Here is a 19317-nt window from a genome sequence, read left to right as displayed (position 1 = left end):
TTGTAAATGTGGTCTTTGTCAGAATCTCAAATATGTGAGTAAAGCTAGAAAACCAAACACATTTCAAATTTGCCTTGGACATTATTCAAGTAGATTATAATTTCATTTATTTACCAAGTAAGTGACATTTTTATATTGTTTTTGGAAAGCCAACACAATAATTCAGATATTCTACAACATTCATACCAACCCGTAAATTAGCAGAACAATGTGAGATGCATAGTCCAATGCAAGTGAGGGCTGTGTTGGACCGCATATGATTTTCAAACTAAGTAAATCAATCAGGCAGATTGTTACATTCACTTGAATCATAAAAGACACATGCCAAACAATGATGAGCTTCTCTGTCTGTCTCGCACAAACACACTCACACATAAACAGTCTGTGAATACAGCTTGGGAAGGTAGTAATTTACTCCATGATTACAATCTGCAGGCTGCCTGGGGCCAGACTCTGAGAAGTGTCTGTCTAAATGACACTTTAATAAGATGCCGTCAAACACATAATCGGTACAAGCACACTTGCAGGTACACGCTTGTGCATGTTCAGTAGTTGTCACATGACACATACATGCACATACACACACACCTGCGTGACAGCACAGACAGATCCTCACACACCTTTGACACAATTATATATGCAATGATTTCCACTTAAACACAGAAATGAAGAAACGCATGTACTATGCTTTATGCAGTCTTGAATGCATTATTGTGCCAAGAGTGTATTCAAGGGTGTACAGACACACACACACACCCACGCACGCACGCATGCACGTACACACGCACACACACACACACACACACACACACACACACACACACACACACACACACACACACACACACACACACACACACACACACACACACACACACACACACACACACACACACACACACACACACCAAAGATGGCATCTAGAGTGATTACTTTTATCACTCAGTGTGCCAGTCATGCATCATTTCAGACGAACGTTCGTCTCTCTCTTTCACCGCCTGACACTGGATAAAAGCAAATTAAGTTGTTGTGGAGCAGATCTCATGCAGCAAAATGAATAATGCCTCTTTGTTTTGTTGTATTTTTTCCAATGGCCTGTTCCCAGGAATTTCAAGTACATAAGCATGGTGATATATTTCAGTATGTTCAAAGATCTTGATTAATTAAGTGCTTGCTACTTGAGCTACTTGACTTCATTTAACTCCTTTCAAGGAGCAAAGGTCATCTGTACTTTTCATTAAGAGTGAAGACATCTAGCAATTCCATTAATCATTTGCCTGATTTTTTTAGTCACTGGTCCTTTTGCTATTGCTCAGTACTGATTTTACACACCACATTGGATGGTTCTAGTTTTTGACCTACAGCATTCTTAATGTACAGGATTTTAAAAATACACAGATGACAACCAATACATTGGCCCCAGCGAGACAAAAGAAAAACAAAGCTTGCAAAAGAAAATAAAAACCTCCCAACCAATTACTGTGCAGGACAGTTTATCAAGCAGCCATTACAGATTTCAAAGGTGTTCCTTCGCCTACACCAGCACATGTTTTACATATTTTACCTTCTCAAACAACCAGTTGTTAGATTTGTAATGTTAATGTGAGTCATTTCAATTCAATCACTTTTACACATGGAATAGCTGACAGTGCCAAAGAGGCATGGAATTCAGAATAAGAACTGCATTTTTGTGTGCTGACGAGAAAGGCACAGATTTTACTTTTGCATAGTAACAAATTAAGTTACAAATTAGCTTACATTGTGGCTATTGTTCTCTGAGTGACGGAATTATCCATTCTCTCAGTTACTCATACCATAAGTGAGGGGAGCTATCCAAAACTCACAGATTGAAAAGACTAGCTCTTCATCCAATTATATATTTGATACTGAATGTACAGGGACTTCTATGAGACACCTCAAGAAGAAGTGGAACACCCCAGAAACAATCACCAGAGATCATGAAACCAAACCAAATAACTATATTAAGTTACATAATTATACATACATATTGCACATTCACCGGTATGAAAAATAATGACAAAAAAATGTTTTAATACCAGAAAATGTGCAATATTTAAAAACCTATAAACTTTAATCAATCAATTTCTATTTGTAAAGAACTTAATCATGTCAACAGACAATTCAACATGTTTTTACAGGCAGAGAAACCCAACAGAACCCACTGGAGCAAGCATTAGTGACAGGGGTAGGGAAAAACTCCCTCATTGAGGAAGAAACTCCGGGCAGGAGCCAGACTCTTTTGGGTGGCCATCCGTTCTGACCAGTTGGGTGGAAAACAAATACAATGAAGATAAGGACATGGTAAGAGAAAGAGAGAGAGACAGAGAAAGAGAATGACAAATAGGCCAGATCGAGTCAGTGTCTTTAAGGTTATAGTTAGCAGATTTGACGCAAGTGCTGATTTTGGGACGAGAAAGTCAGGCTGCGTTCACCAACTCCTGGGTTGTTGTCTTCTATAAATTCCACATCATCTAGTTGGCTATTTCAAAGCAAAATTATAGCTGCATGGATGACTGCATGATGGCACAGAGGAAGAAAGGAAGCAGGCCCCCAGCCGATAGATAGATGAGCGGTGACTCTGGTGGAATTAGAGGAGCAGGTCCACAGTGGATTGACAGATGAGGGGTAAACCTGAGAAAACCTGTAATGACATAGAGCACAGAGACTCCAGGGAAGAGTCTCTGTGCTCTTCCCAGCTGCAAGTCATGACCTTGAGTTGGCTAGTCCTGGAAGGCACCAAGGTCAGCAAGCATTGGGGTAAAGCAATCATTCAAGCTAAGCCACCAGACATGAAGATAGTTGACAGGTATAGTTAGCACCCTAACCTGGTCTGGTGAGTTTTCAACCAATGGTTCTCTCAGTCTACCATGGAGATCTACCAGTTTTAAATCTTTGCACTGTAAAGGAAGCAGACAGTGGTGAAGGTAGAAGTTTATGCTTGAAACTCACAGAGATCAGTGAGGGAGCCGGCCGATTATTAGCTGGGACTAAGACTCAAACACCTGCCAGCAGTATGACTACCCTGCTCCAGTAAAGTTTGCAGGCAGAAGAGGCTATTTACTGCTACACGAAGCGTCTTATGTGTACACTGAGTTCCAAAATCTGTAAAAACGTTTTTTGTGTGATTTTAGTCAACCCTCTGCCAGATCGGCCATTTTCCACCAACATAGGATGCAATATTTCACTACATACGCCGACAGTGATAAACCAATCAGAGAACATGACGCAAGGCCTATCGTACTTGGAAGACAAGCTGGAGCGATGGATTCTAGAACAAAGAATAGCTGGGAGAATCATCTCTATTGTCATGTGAAGCAACTGAATTTAGAGCTTGCCATCATCCCAGGAGGAAGAGCTAAAGAACTCCAACCACTGGACATTGGTTTAAACAGCGTTTGAAGTTAAGCTATGCGCGTCTGGGAGCGATGGATGAGATGGTGACACACGTTTACCAATACTGGTAGGCAGCGCCAAGCGAGTTACACCACAATATGGGAGTGGATTGTGGATGCCTGGAGTAACGTATCTGCTTTGACGGTTGTCCGAGCTTTCGCAAAAGCCGGCATCATTACTGGGCAGCCACCCGGAAACGAGATAGACTCCGACAGCGATACTGAAATTGCCAAGCTGTTCAATGTAGAGAAGAAGATGTGGACTTCGAAGGATTTACCACAGATTGATCAAAAAATAAGATGATAAAGAGCTATTTAAAAATAATGTCAGTGTATTTTTTTAAATTTTAAATACGTAGTACAATACAGTTCAACTACAGTCATTGTTTTGCCTCTGTTAGCTTGTTCTGGCATGTGCCGAACAATAAGGTCCACCGTGAGTATGGTTTAAACTTTGTAATTTAGACTGCGCCTCTTTATACGATGCTACGAATGGTGTGCAAAATATGGCAGTTTAGTGTGGGAGTTGCAACTTGCGACTGTGAGGGGCTGGTTTGAGGAGAACATCTTCTCCTCTGTATACAGGACCAGGACATCTACATCAACCTCTACATCTAATAACTACTCCTTTTCTTCCTCTTTTTCTATAGACAGAGGGTGTAGCCCAGCTGCTTAAGCCATGCCAGTCATTTTCTAAAGAGCAAATGAGGGGGGTGGGGTTCACTTTAACCAAAGCTCTATCCAGCACCTGCCAGCACTGCCCCCTCAAGATGACTTTTCTGGTGATCAAGGGAAGTGGAGCTGCAGTGGCTCAGTTCACTAGGTCTTGGACTGGGGACCAGAGGATGGCCAGTTCAAGACCTGCCCGTAGACCAAAAATTTGAAAAATGAACTGATAGTTGGAGAGGTGCAAGTTCACCTCCTGAGCACTACCGCGGTGCCCTTGAGCAAAGCACAATCCATAAAAACAAGTTAATCATTGGGAGCACACCAGCAAGGAGCTGCCCAACACCCTACCATGATGCTTCTTCTTCTTCTGAGCAGGAAAAAAAGGATTGAAGGTTTGTCTGACTGCAGTGCAGAAGCCATTTAAATAAGAAAGTGTCAAGCAAGAATCAGATTTGATTTTAACTATTTCAGAGCTATGAACGATTTAGACACTTGTACGAACTTGTGGTGTGTCACAGATGTCTTATGTTCTGTGTTGAGTGAGGAACTTTCGTTGAGTCAGTGGTTGGTTTCATTCACGTATATTTTGCTGATGTTCCTACATCTTTGTTTTTTGAAACATGAGTTCCTTTTTGAGTGAATCTCTTTTGGATTTTGTATCAACATGATTATCTTGTAATTTGATTTTTGTGAGTAAAGGTGATTTTAAAAATCAACATCTTCTTATTCTTCTTTGTCCTCTTGTCTTCTCAGTTATTGCTCCATATATCTACATTAAAACCCACATAAGCTAGATTCAGCAATATGATTTCAATATGCTCCAAACAGGGATTCTCGCAGCACCAATATGTGGCAGTTAGCATGATTTCTAGTTTCCCAGAATGCCAACACAGTTCTACACTGACAGTGCATACACCAGACTCAACTATACACTTTTCAATGGACTTTGTATTGGGCTAGAGAACCTAGCATGTCCACGAGTTTCCCCAAAACACTTTTTCTTGCTTTTTGTCTTTTTCTTTTGCTATCTATTTAAACAATGTTGTCTTGACTGTTCAGCAATGAGATCTACAGACGATGCCATGGGTTCCTACCATTGACCATGTGTGCCACCTCTAGTCTGCTTTATGAAATATGTCATCCATGAGGTGGAGACGAATCCCTATACATGTATAAAATCTAACTGGGTGGAGACTTCTGTCTTGATATGACAGAGAATGAAGGAAGGAAGTACATAAACACTTAAATGTTTCTTATAACGCAATGTTCTAATCTAATCTTCTTATCAATTCAATTCAAATATTTGCTCCAAAGGGATAGACTCACTAACCAGATCAAATGAGTACAGTCATGAGTACATGAGTACAGTTGACAAAAATAACACACAAACACATGTTAAGGCAGTAAAGTGAGTGGAATAATGTGAAAGTTATGATATTACGATATTAAAGTTGACAACAGTAATATCACAAATCAATGAACAATTCAACCCAATCTACAGTCTACAATTTATCCTCCTGAATTTCCCTTGGGATCATTAAAGTATATATCTATCTATCTATCTATCTATCTATCTATCTATCTATCTATCTATCTATCTATCTATCTATCTATCTATCTATCTATCTATCTATCTATCTATCTATCTATCTATCTATCTAAAGAAGCTATTTAGTTTTATTCTAAACACTCGAGTCTGATTCAAACTGTAAGCATTCGGTGAAACAATCCCCCAAAATCAGCTAATTAGCAATTATTATTCTTTTCTTTCGGCTTTTCCCTTCAGGGGTCGCCACAGCGAATCAGTTTCCTCCATCTAACCCTGTCTTCTGCATCCTCTTCTCTCACACCAACTACCTTCATGTCCTCTTTCACTACATTCATAAACCTCCTCTTTGGTCTTCCTCTAGGCCTCCTGCCTGGTAGTTCAAAACTCAGCGTCCTTCTACCATTAACTAAAATAAACATTTTACATATATTTACCTTACCTTTACTTTTGTTGTGAATGCTCTTCCTGTGGGATCCTGTAGTCTTCAGTGGGATCAACCAGATTTGTATGATTTCCATGTCATAACATGTATTTTACTTGTTTAGGGAATGCAAACTCCTAATGGAATGTAAAAGAATGCAAAAAAATAAATAAATTGAAAATTCAAAGACTGCGAAACATTTATTTATTACAATTACTTATGAATACAATGGCACCCTGCAAACACTGGCCCTCTTTCAGGTAAATCAAGTCTTGTCCAAAGTCAAAATCATACTCTTGTTAATATGATTTAAAGTTATTATTACCTCTTTACAGCAAGAAGGTTTCAGGTTACAAGCATGATGATTACAAACATCTAACCTACAAGAAAATGAAGGAATGGATTTTTAACTGCCAGTCATTTAAAACATGTATTTATCAGTCAGTCCGTCCGTCCATCTCTATATACTTGCCTACCTATCTATGTAAACATGCACGTGCGCACGCACACACACACGCACACACACACACACACACACACACACACACACATACACACACACACACACACACACACACACACACACACACAAACATACACACCACTAATACCATTGTATAAACATCTAAATCTACAGTATATACACAATCCCCATTGCTCAACAAACATTTTCTTTCTTCCACAATCTCTGTCTTCTTCTGTTGTCAGTAGGATCCAGGGAGGTCTGGACTTAATTTTTCTCTCTCTTTATCGCCTTCTCTTCTCTTCCCTGTGTTTTCCCACCACTCAGATATTCATGGCCACATCTGGGACAGTTTAATGAGTTAATGCCAGTTAATTACTCACTCCGATGCGGCTGACCAATCAAACTCCGAATCTCTCTCTCTCTCTCTCTCTCTCTCTCTCTCTCTCTCTCTCTCTCTCTCTCTCTCTCTCTTGCTCTCTCTTTCTCTCTAACACCCAGTCCCTCCCCTCCCTTTCCTTCACTGCTGATTAATAGCAGGGAGAGAAAAAGAGGAAAGGAAAAAGACCAATCAGCATCTACTGCCATCATCAACATTACTAGTGTCTGACTGCATTAAAGCTAGGCGAGAGAGAAGTCTGGGGAAAGTGTCTGTGTGTGTGTGTGTGTGTGTGTGTGTGTGTGTGTGTGTGTGTGTGTGTGTGTGTGTGTGTGTGTGTGTGTGTGTGTGTGTGTGTACAGTTGTGATACAGAAGCCTGTTAGACCACTAATTGAATAGAGATGATTCCATTATCAAGCAGTTTGCATGAGTGAGAGAGAGTGCGAGGAGGAGAAGAATAAAAAAGGTTCCTGCATTTATCTCCGGCTGAATCCCTTTGGCATAGTAAATATAGTCATCATTATTGCATCATTCATTGACCACAACTAGGATCTCTCTTATAGAGATCAGTATGTGCACACCAAGGAGACACAGGCAGACAGACACACACACACACACACACACACACAGACACACACACACACACACACACACACACACACACACACACACACACACATACACACACACACACACAAAGCACGCGCACACACATACAAATACATACACACAACGAGATGAGGCACAGTGATAATCATCTTAATTGTGTATAAATAATACACTTAATAAGAAACACCTATGCATTAAGGCCAACAGTTATTTTTAGTCTATTGTTAGAAAAACAAAAAACAAAGGCAGCTATTTGACTTTAGAAAGAATTTTCTGCTCTACTTAACATACGTTTTGGTATCTTGCAGTAAATCCAGTTACTGCATGCACAATAAAATTGTATTAAGATTTAAGATAAGAAAACAAAGAGTTGTACGGAGAACAGTGAGATGCAACTAGTTTAGCTTCCTTTCCCTTTCTTGCAATTTGTCTGGACCTGGAGACCCTATAATTTATCACCTTTGGTTTCATGGCCATCGATTTCACCCCTAGTGACCTATAGCACCAGCAGTAGCCTTTTAGTCCACTTTCTGTGTGTGGGAGTGTGTGCACCGCATCATTGACAGTGTGCAGATGTACAAGAAGGTGTGTGTTTGTTTACAAAAGTTTGTGTGTGTGATGTGCAAGCTGTTGTGTGAATTATTAAGGGCAAAGGCTGTTTTTCCTCTCTGTACTGGAAGGTCAGTCGTGCTGTAAGAAGGATGGCCTGAGGTCAGAGCAAATCAACAGAAGACCCTCTCTGCATGTGTGTGTGTGTGTGTGTGTTTGTGTGTGTGTGTGTGTGTGTGTGTGTGTGTGTATGTGTGTGTGTACAAAACTGCCCACAAGTACTTTAATATTAAAGTTTAAGTTTTTCTTTGTTATGGCAATTATATGGACTAATAGTTAATAGTTAATATTTATCCTTTCTGGCATTGAATTAATTCATGTCATTAGTTCCATTTGTGTGTGTTTGTAAGCAGGATAATTCAAAATATGTTCCATGGATTACAGTGAACTGCTGTGGAAATGTAAGCCTTGGGGAGGGGGAATGGGTAATTCAGTTTTGAGTGCTTGCTTGTAAATGTATGGATCCAAGTGGTGAATTTTTCAGCCTTACTATGGCAATCCAGACAAGGGCAGGGTAAGGCTTCACAATAGTAGTATTTATGAATTTGCTGGTGTGCCTCTCGGTTAAAAGAGAGTGGGGCTCCATATACCATACAGAAAATAAAATATAGGAAAATATATAGATTTTAACTGAAGCACACTGGCAGATTACCTCTGCATTTTACTAAGACAATTAGTGGCAGTGTTCTCGTTCGCGTGCGCCCTTGCGTCTTTTTTTTGAGAGGGACGCACGATGGGACGCAAGCTTTAAATGCACTTGCATTCAAAAAAAATATTCACATTTTTTCCATTTCTATACTTAAATTTTGCCATTATGTTTTGATTGTGCGCGAGGTCCTCATCTTGTGAGGACTCCCCTGCGTGATTCTGCCTTATTAAAATCGACCTAACGGCAGCACGACGTCGCTGCAGTGAGAGCAAGGAGTTCGTTAGACCCTTCAAAGCGAGCATAAGCGGTCGCTTATGATTGGAGAGTCCTGTTGGGTTTGTCTGTCTATTAAAGTGCTTTGAAATGCAAAGCACTATACAAATAAAGGTTGACTGATTGATTATCACCATGCCTCCAGAAGAGATGCAAAAGTTGGAGGAAAACCAAGTGACAATGACATTACCTCTGAAAAGTTTTTTAATGACTGCCAGGCTTTAACATTTTGATAAAATAATATATAATTTTACTGTTTTTTTCCTTAAACAGTTATGACGCCATTATTAATAAATTCATTCAAATTAGCAGTTTGATTACACTTGTACTATATATGCTGTTATTACTTTTGGGATGCATAAACGTCATGTTGGGACGCAAAATATTTCTTGAAGCGCATCCCAGGGATGCACTACTTTCTTGAGGTAAAATGAACTCAATTGTACCTCAATTTTACGTAGTAGTACGGGATTGATTGATTGATTGATTGATTGATTGATTCTATCTTCGTTTCAACATCTCAAAATAACTTATACCCAGCATGTACTGTAAGTGTAAAGTACACAATGTTTTAATGGGACCAGTTTGACAATTGTTGGAATTTTTGGAATATTACTGTTTATGGTGTAATAATGCTTGGAGAATGTTTTGAGAACACTAATTGAAAAAAAAGAGGCTGACAAGCAAAGAAAAGCATAAAAAAGTACCTTGTTCCTGGTTTGTTTGTGCTTTGGAAGAAAGAACGATTTTACATTAAAATACAATGTACAAGGAAAGAAGATGAAAACAGACAAGGAAGCCACAGAAATAACAGAATGAAGCACAATGATCATAAATTCAAGGTTCTAAATTCCACAAAGCAGTAGCGTGATTAAATGGCAATTACTGACTGTTAGTAACACAGCAGGACATCTCACCCTTGTCATTATTTAGAAACACAAAATAGTTCTGTGCTGCTGGGGTTAGGTCAAACTGTTATTTCATATTAAAGAAGATCTGAGTCACTCATAAACACCAGTACCACAAGCTTTGTTCACTGGTGAACACAGTGATGTAATATGCAACTAAGGAAAGAAAGGCAAAGAAAGGCTTGAGCCTTCAGTTTCACCCGTACTACACTCTTATCTAATAATGTAACCTTGATACTGAAGTGGATTGTGTGAACTCTGCTTTTAACAAATATGGTATCTCTTTCAGAAAGATATGTCCGTAGGTGAGAACAGTAGGAAAACTCTTCTCTGAAAACATTTTGATCAACTACAAACTGCTTTATCAGGAGTCATTTACTGATTATTAGTGTATTACACTCAATCCATTGTCTGGCATTAACTGGGGTGCCACATGACATCATGGCATTTATTATATTTACAGACAATTAATGTAAATAAAAAGTTTGTTTGTTATCCATCTCTTAGATCCTCAAATATTGGTACACATGGGCATTTCCAGATATAGCATCTATGATAGTGTGTGATTGCCCAGTGGATGTTTGGTCTGCAAAACATGCTACCAACTGCATCTTTCATTTTTGTGTGATGAATTACTGTACATCTCATTGTGGAACCAGACAGGCTTCAGCACATTCAAGCAGCACCATTGCTGACCTTAGACCAGGGTGCTTAGAGTTCATTTGCTCTACTAAAAGCTAAAAAGACCAGCTGAGCAATTGAAACAGTAGTTTCAAATCTGGTATCATTCATTTTTAAGACAAGCTTTAAGAACGAATACAGCAAGTGACGAAATGCTCTGGATGAAGTGCTCCATCTCTGCCTCTCATCCATCTCTGACAGATTAGAGCGGTTGTGTGCATTGACCTAAGGTCAGGTTTCCCACTGTTAGTAAGTCACATCCAACCTAGTTTCTTTCAATAACCATTGCACGTGTGTATGTGTGTGTGTGTGTGTGTGTGTGTGTGTGTGTGTGTGTGTGTGTGTGTGTGTGTGTCTGTGTGTGTGTGTGTGTGTGTCTGTGTGTGTAACATGATACAGGGTCTTTTTGCCGTGCAATTTTCCCTTGTGTGATTAATAATATTGGACTGCACAAATACAAATGATTTCATATACTATCAGTCAGAAAAAAAACACTATTTTTTAATTCAGCCAGCTGTTATCAAAAGATGGATAATGGTTCACGATCATTTTTAAATGTGATTCAGCACAGGTTTCCATGTAGTTGAACCTCTGTTGGCAAGCTTTGAGCTGGAGCAAAGTGTCCCATAAATGACCTCGCTCCAATATTTATTAAAGATAAGTAGGGAGTGTCGGGATAAGACAGGAGTGAGTATCCAGATCTGATACGCTTGTTATTATGTTTAACTTTAATGCTATAACTCAATGATAAACACTAGATGTATAATAGCTGCTTAACCACTGACACTCTCTCTGCTCTTTGATGGTGAAACCCACACTTTGATGTGTCATGCTGTGTATGCTGTATGCAGGTGTGCAGAGGAAATTACAAATGTCAATAGAAAAGTCAAACCAATGTACATTTTGTGGATTCAATCTACTGATGCTCATTACTGATGCTAAAAAGTAAGCCAGCAACAGATTTTCATTGGTACATTTACTTAAATTTGTCCTGTTATTCATAACAGTACTTGAGGAATACAGTGTAATCCAACTTTTATAATGTCAATGAATATAATAACAACTATTGTGGTCAGACATAACTTGAAGCTACATGGTGTTAAATATAATCCACAAATAAATTATGATTTTTTTTAAAAATTTCAGTTATAGAGGAGCTTTTTATTATTATCACACTTGTTTGTTTTAATATATAAATAAACAAGTGTGAATGATATGGGGGAAAAGGATTTTAGATATGAGTTTTAATGTTTTGCAAACAAACATATGAATCACAGTGGATAGTTGAAAACTGTGAAATGTCATTTTAGTTCACAACATTTTCAACCAAAAATGAATGAACTTCTGAATTGTAAAAGGTACCATTCCAGCAAATGGTTGATTTTTTTGAGACTGTCATAAACTCCAAAGACCCTAGCAAACATCAAATCTGACCATGTAGGAAAGAACAATGACAGAATATGGCAACAGGGGCCTTCAGCTTCAACTTCAGCTTGACTGGTGATCAACAGCTTTCTTATTGACAGTAATAAGCTTGATTAAAAACTTAACATTTTTAATAACCTGAATTTGTTTTTTGCATTATTTATCATGGATGCTGGTATACATTGTCTTTTTTATTTCAAAAGCTGACACATCCTATACCAATCTTTTCACTGAAAACAACTCACTTTATTGTGGTCAGATATGCAAACATTTTTGAACAATTCAAAGTGAGTGGAGGACAAAGGAGCATGTTAGACATAAACACGACCTGTTAAACCTGTGAGGAAATGTCAGCTGCTTTGAAAGATTAATAAGAAAAGCATAGGTTTCACTTTCTTAAATGAGCCGGCCTGTGGAATCTCCACTGTCTGTAATTCAAAGGATATACTGTCAAATACTGAGACATGATAATTATGGGTGTGAGACAGCATGAACTCAGGGCACACAGAGAGAGAACCTCTTATTAAGAGCTGTGTAATTAGGTGTCAAATACAGTGTCAAATACAGTTCCACGAACCACACGCGATTAACAAAAAATGCGATGAGGTGAAGTCGCAAGCGTTGATACTCGAATGCGCGAGGGCGCACTGTAGATATCACTTGTGAATAGTGAATTATTTGTCAATGTGACTCCTTTTTAAATAAATCAGGTTTTTGGAAGAAAATTCACAAACCACCCGTGTTGCTGTAGCAAAAGCTTAAAGAAAACTCATTTGCCAAACATTTTGTGAAAGCAAACAGCATTTGTGTCTACAGATTTCTAATAAGTATTGTTTTACAATCTTACCAAGCCAGCCTTTTAAAAATTTCTTCTGTGCATTATCAGCCAACATAAAGTATTTCTGATATCACCATTGTCATAAGCAATCCACTAATCAATCAATTACTGTATTATTCTGGTGAATAATTGATTGCACTTCACAACGCAGATCTTCTCTGATGTTTTTTGGAACATGATATTGGGGAGAAACCACAGGGCACTAATATATACATTGCTTTAATCAGGCTTTTGATCTTCAGTACAATTCTGCAATAAGTCAATTAAAACTAGGTCTGCCAAAAATGAATTATGCAATAACTTTATTAAAACATTTATCAGCAAGGCTTATTATAAATGGATGACTTCCAGTGGATGACAGGCAGATGAGATGAACAAGTCATCAGACTGGCTTCTTCTCTATCGCTCTTATTCAACTTGATTGTTTACTATTTGAATGCAGATTATTTTCGATTAAGGAGACACATGATCTGCTTTTTTGTCTTATCAAACTGCAGCCGGTTCATCTGGCAAGTGTGTTGTGCTGCTTTCTGACATGAAATGGCAGCCAGAGATTTCAAAAGTCATCCTGTCCTTCATCGTCTGTTTTTATCTCCATTTCTTTTTATGTGTGTGTGTTTACTTATCAGTAACCGACAAATCCAGATTTGGCCCGAACAGACTATGAGGCATGGTACTGTCCTTGGGGCATGTAGGGTGACAGGGAGCACATAAATGCCCTCCTGCCTTACGGACTCGTCAGTGAAAATGCTACCACCAAATCAATGTCTCATGGGCCGCATGAGACATGGATTTAGGTGTGAGGATAAACACCAAGGAGACATACATAAGAGACAGCCTTTCCTTGGCTTTAGGTTTAGTTTGGGTTACAGTAAGTTAACACAAAAGACAATATTCTCAACCAGAGCAATAGTGAAAAATCATACAAATCAGACACACATCAGAAACATCAGAGTCTATTAAATCCTTAAGTGGATTTTGAAATAGGTACTGTCCTCAGCAACTGTTGTTGTTACGTTTGCTTTTTGATATTTTACCTTATAACTCATTTATCTTAGACTCTTATTTCTTTTCAAAAGAAAATGCTTCAAACTGCCCCAGAAAACAACACATAAGCCTTCATGCTCAAGGTATAACAGAAATCTCAGGGTTTAAGGGCTGCTGTTACTTAATTAGAAGGTTCAAGTGAAGCCAAAAATGGGTGGTGGTGGTGGTGGTTGGGGGACAAAAGCAAAATGAAGGGACAATTATTTTGTAAGTGTTTTTCTCTGTCTCTGTGTGATTCTTCTGGGCATTTTGGAACCTGTTGACACAGATTATTCAGGTGGAGGCCTGAAGGGCTGGCTGAGGGTGCTAAGCTGGGCCAGTGTGCACATCTTAGTGCCTCTCTGGAATGGCTGCCAGCCCCGTCTGCTCGACTGTGATAATGGAGCCTCCGTTCCCCTCTCTGTGTTGTGTGGAAATGTTTCCATTAGCCTTTGACAAGAAAAGTCCTCTTTGCAATTTAGTCCATCTTTTATGTCCATCTTGTTTCTTCCAGCATGCAGATTTTCTGCCTGCCTCACTCTCTTCCTCTGAGTCTTGCTTGCTAGTTTGCTGCCTGCTACACCCCTGAAGCGCTTCTGGAATGCTAGGGTGAGATAAAGAAACGACCTGGTACTGAGCAGGTTCGAGTGTTATGCTTTTTATAACAATGACCTTGTTTTGTGATTTTAAACATAAGGGATGGGCTACATTTGGACTATTCCAAACCTGTCACTGGTTAGCTAAAAACAAGAGTTATAATAGATAAGTTTAGTATGACAGAATCAAAACATTTTCAATTTCAGTTTCCTTTTTTACCGAATAGACACATCTATTGATACACTTCTAGAATGTCTGATGCGACCTTTATTTGCATTATTGAGTTCATTGAAATTCGAACCATAATTCATACATCCAGCTGAAACAAATTTAATATATTTGGGCACATAAAACTGAAATTAGCTTAATGCAAATCTCATGTCTTTTTGTAGCACAAATAGAATTGGAAGCCAAAAGACTAAGAGCTAGGAAATAATTCAGTCAGCTGTGTAGCAGACTTACAGTATAGTACAATGGCGAGACACAGCAGGAGAGGGGGAGATGGAGATATGATGAGGCCATGAATAGACTACAGCAGTTCATCCTTGCTCAGGAACCTGAACCAGTTAACCAATTTGAGACAAACTGTGATCCAAGTGATTTTGTCATTGTTTACAATAGAAACCCTAGTCTGTCTTGAGGAGACAGTTACTAAACATGATTATTGAATAGATAATGATACTGTGATTATATTTTTTATATTAAGGGCAAGGATGCCTGCAAATATGAATTTGGGACTATCCAGTGACATGCGCTCAAGGGAGGCCTCACCTGCCATCATAAAAGACAAAAATGGAAAATGGAATGGAATTAAATGGTTATATTTGTACAGTGAAGGGTATTATATAGTTATTTTCCGTTTAACATCACCAATTTTACATTATTTTTACTCAAAATTGTGGAATTTTCACATTTATGGCTGAAATACTGAGAAGAGACCTGCGGTGAGGCACCAGCCAGCTGAGCCTCACCATGGATTGCGCAATGGCTCGGTGTTCTTTGTGCCGGTATTATTTACAGTGAGACCGTAATGCAATCGCTCTACATATCACTGTTAAAATGTTTAAAACACATTTGCTCTATGAACTAAATTTCCATAATTTAGCTAATGTATATAATGTACAGTGTTTTTTTGTTAACAATTGCATGTGTGTAATGTATTTCTGAAGTTGAGCGGTCCTGAAACCGCTGGGAAAAGGCACACAGTGAGGCATGCAGTTCTGGTGCGTCATGGTAGGGGTCGCTGGTGATCCGAGGGATTCGGCCGAGGATTCTTCTTCCTCGGCCGTAGAAGAAGTGACAGCAGATACAATCTATAGTCAGCGAGTCAAGTGCAGCCATTAATTTGTTTTCCGCTCGCCTTACCTTACTATAACAATGGAAGATTACATATCTCTACTCAAAATTTTTTCAATGCTTTTGTTCAGAAGAAGCTGCACTTGGACTTCATTTATAAGTAAACATAACATATAAAAAACCTGTAGGTAACAGCATAAGTTTTATAATCAAATATGCTTATTTGTGTGTTACAGTTTGCATGTGTAAATAATTCAGCTATGAGACTTTAAAAAATAACTCACTCACTGTTGCTTATTAAATGGTGAATAAACTACACTGTAGGTTAGAATGTTTGTATACATCTTCATCTGATTATGATGAGGTGAGTGCCTCACCAGCCATCAACCTCACCGCACATTACTGGGACTATCTATGTTTTGGCCATGTGGGATCATATGTGATGGTGGTTTGATCTTTGTGCCAATGCCATAGAAATGATCATTTGCTGAGATTTACTTTCCTTAAAAAGTTTTTACTGGTGTTAAACTTTGTGTTTGCACATTCATCCCTTCCTTTGATTTGTAGTAAGCGGCTGAAGATAAATGAATGAACAAGGCTTGCAATATTCAATTAGGGCCTCTGCTGGAAAATGTTAGGAAACTAAAAGACAAAACACCTACAACTTAACATTATTTTGGAAATCTTACTAATATCTTCATCAACACAATCAAGGACATGTTTGAAATTTCTAATAATATGGAGGACCAAATTCAGACATTTAGATGTTGTATATAATCCATGTGTGTAGAGTATGTCTGGAGAAAGAGGCAGGAAGTATTATATCACTGACAGAAATCTTTCATTTCTCCAAGGGTTAGCAACATGTACTATTTGACTTGGTAACTGCTGGATTGAGACTAAAGAACTTTTTTTTTTTAACTTTTTTTTTTTACAATCTCAGAAACCCTCATCAATTATATCAGCATGGCTCAGAGAGTGTGATAAAACAGGTAGGAATGAAACAAAACACACACACACACACACACACACACACACACACACACACACACACACACACACACACACACACACACACACACACACACAATTCTGCATCTGTAGTGAAACTGTTTCATCATTGTTTAGAATATTCTTTTACATTGACCACATTCATTACATTAGTGAAGAGGTAAAATCTCAGCATTAACATTTAAGTAATATTCTGGTCACTACTTGATCAATATGATCTTCAACTGAGACTCATGGAGAAACCAATCCTAAAATTTAAAACTTGTTATTTGCTGGTGCTTTGCCATTAAAATCCTGAGTGCATGGGTGCTGTTCAAAGTGATCCTGCTCGAGAACAGATGTGCTCCTTTTTCTGGTCCTATGGAGCCCAGTGGCACTGAATATAGATCAACTGTCACATGCACTTCACAACTGTTGGTGGGAGAAGTGCTGGATTTCACCAAGTGTTAAAAGCTTAATCCATCCAAATGTGTGAAACTGAGAACTATTATGTTCACACCAGAAGGAGTAAATTGACTGAGGTTTGGTGTCAAGCACTTCACCATGCCATAAGTGGTTGGGACAATAACATGACCCCACATAATGATTTAACTTTCAGCCAACTGTGACACCCACGTATAATTTGAACCGCTGGGGCGATGTATAAGACCACTACATGATGCTGCAAACAATGAACACTTTTTGATCAGAGTGTGTGTGACTGAAGCAAAACCCGGAATAATACTTTACTGTGAGGAATTTGTTGTCAACATAATATAGAATTACCCCTCTAAGCTGCGTTGATTCAGCGAGCATCCTGATTGGTAGCACAGCAAAGCACAGGCAGGGCATCTGGGATTTCAACAGTGGGGGGATGTTTGCTGGGGAGTTTGTGGATTTGTCACTGGAAAAGACCAGATCTCCATTTTCCAGACTCTATAACATATCAATTTGATTCCAAATAATACTCCAGCACAGGCCCCTGGTCCTTATCAGTGAACATGTCCACGTCAGTCTCCAAGATTTAGCCACGGCTAAATTCCTCCGTATTTAGGCTGGCTGAATGATATGGACATTACGCAGTTCCAATAGCTGGAGGCAGCGCCTCTTGAATAGCATTTTGTACATAAGCTTTAGCTTACTAGCCTAGGATACCAGGCCAATGCCTTATCCCTGTTAGCAGAGACCCTTCTAAGACAGGATTAGTGGAGAAGATAGTCAGTGACAAGGGGGGACAGTCCATCTCTGGGGAAGCACCACCACTAACCTAACAGTAATTGCATTTGTTTAGATAAGGAGATCACAGAAAAATCAAGTGCTATGTTAATCCAGCAATGCAATGTGGTTTTAAATTCACTCAATATTTATAAAGCAGATGTCTACAAGCCAAAGTGTTTCATGTGTTATATGTATTTATTGCCTACAAAATGAATTATGAAATTGACTAATTCTGTCATATAACTCAGAAATAAACATATTTTATGCATATACTGTACATATCATGCATTGTGAACAATGGCATGAGCAGGTCATTGAGTCCCCATGTGAAACAACATGAGTAGAAACACTCAGTGAGATACTGATGATGGGTAAATGCAGAAAGCAACCTGACTTTCAGGTGTGACCTTCCACTCCTCTCCTAGTCTTCCATTCCTTTATGGGTTAACCATCCTAAATGCTTTATGTGTGCCTTGTGTGACACTCTTTGCATAAATGATACCAAATAATTGGGATTTATAAATTATTCATTATGAATTAATGCAGGTGAAATGGCTTTTTGGCTTGAACTGCTGTCTGTCGCTCAGAAAATAAAAGAGGAGGAGGCGGTGTATCATAGATACTACCGAGGAAAAAATAAATACCCATGGTATGTGCAATCAAAATGCATGAGCTACACATAGTCAGTGCATCCACCTTATGGTACCTTGACTAGTATTTTTCTTTCTCATAAGCAATAGTTAATGAACTAATTTTAAGTTTTAAATTAAAGCATACATTTACTGGATATAGAGCATGCATATTTAATGCAAGGAATCCCGACAATGCAATGTCACTCACATGCAAAGATAAAGTAAGATATGATGCAATGTCCATGTTTAGACCTCAATGTGATAAAAAATGCCATGGTTTATGTTAACAAATTACCCCAGTGTGACCAGTTAAGGGCCTCTGATGATCAAATGATCCATACATCAATCTTCATCGATGCCTCTAACTTATCATCATGTTAACAACTTTTCTGCAGTCTATCACAAGCAAAGATGCTGGTTGATTCATAAAACTCCAGTGATTTTATTTTTATTTTGCGACAATCTCAGAAACAATTAACACAAATCAAATAGGAGATTGCTGAAAATGTTAATTAATTTAAATTAAAGGAATTAGCAACACATGATCATCTTTGACCTGTTATAATCACCCTAATTATATACTGCTTTCTACTTATAATGTCTCCCAGTGCAAAGAAAACGTTTTCCTCCACCCGTGTCCTGAGCTGGGCAGTTTACGAGATCTCCCGTCT

This window comes from Antennarius striatus, chromosome 9, assembly GCF_040054535.1.
Source record: "Antennarius striatus isolate MH-2024 chromosome 9, ASM4005453v1, whole genome shotgun sequence".
In the NCBI taxonomy this organism is placed as follows: domain Eukaryota; kingdom Metazoa; phylum Chordata; class Actinopteri; order Lophiiformes; family Antennariidae; genus Antennarius; species Antennarius striatus.
Note: the sequence above shows the minus strand (reverse complement) of the source record.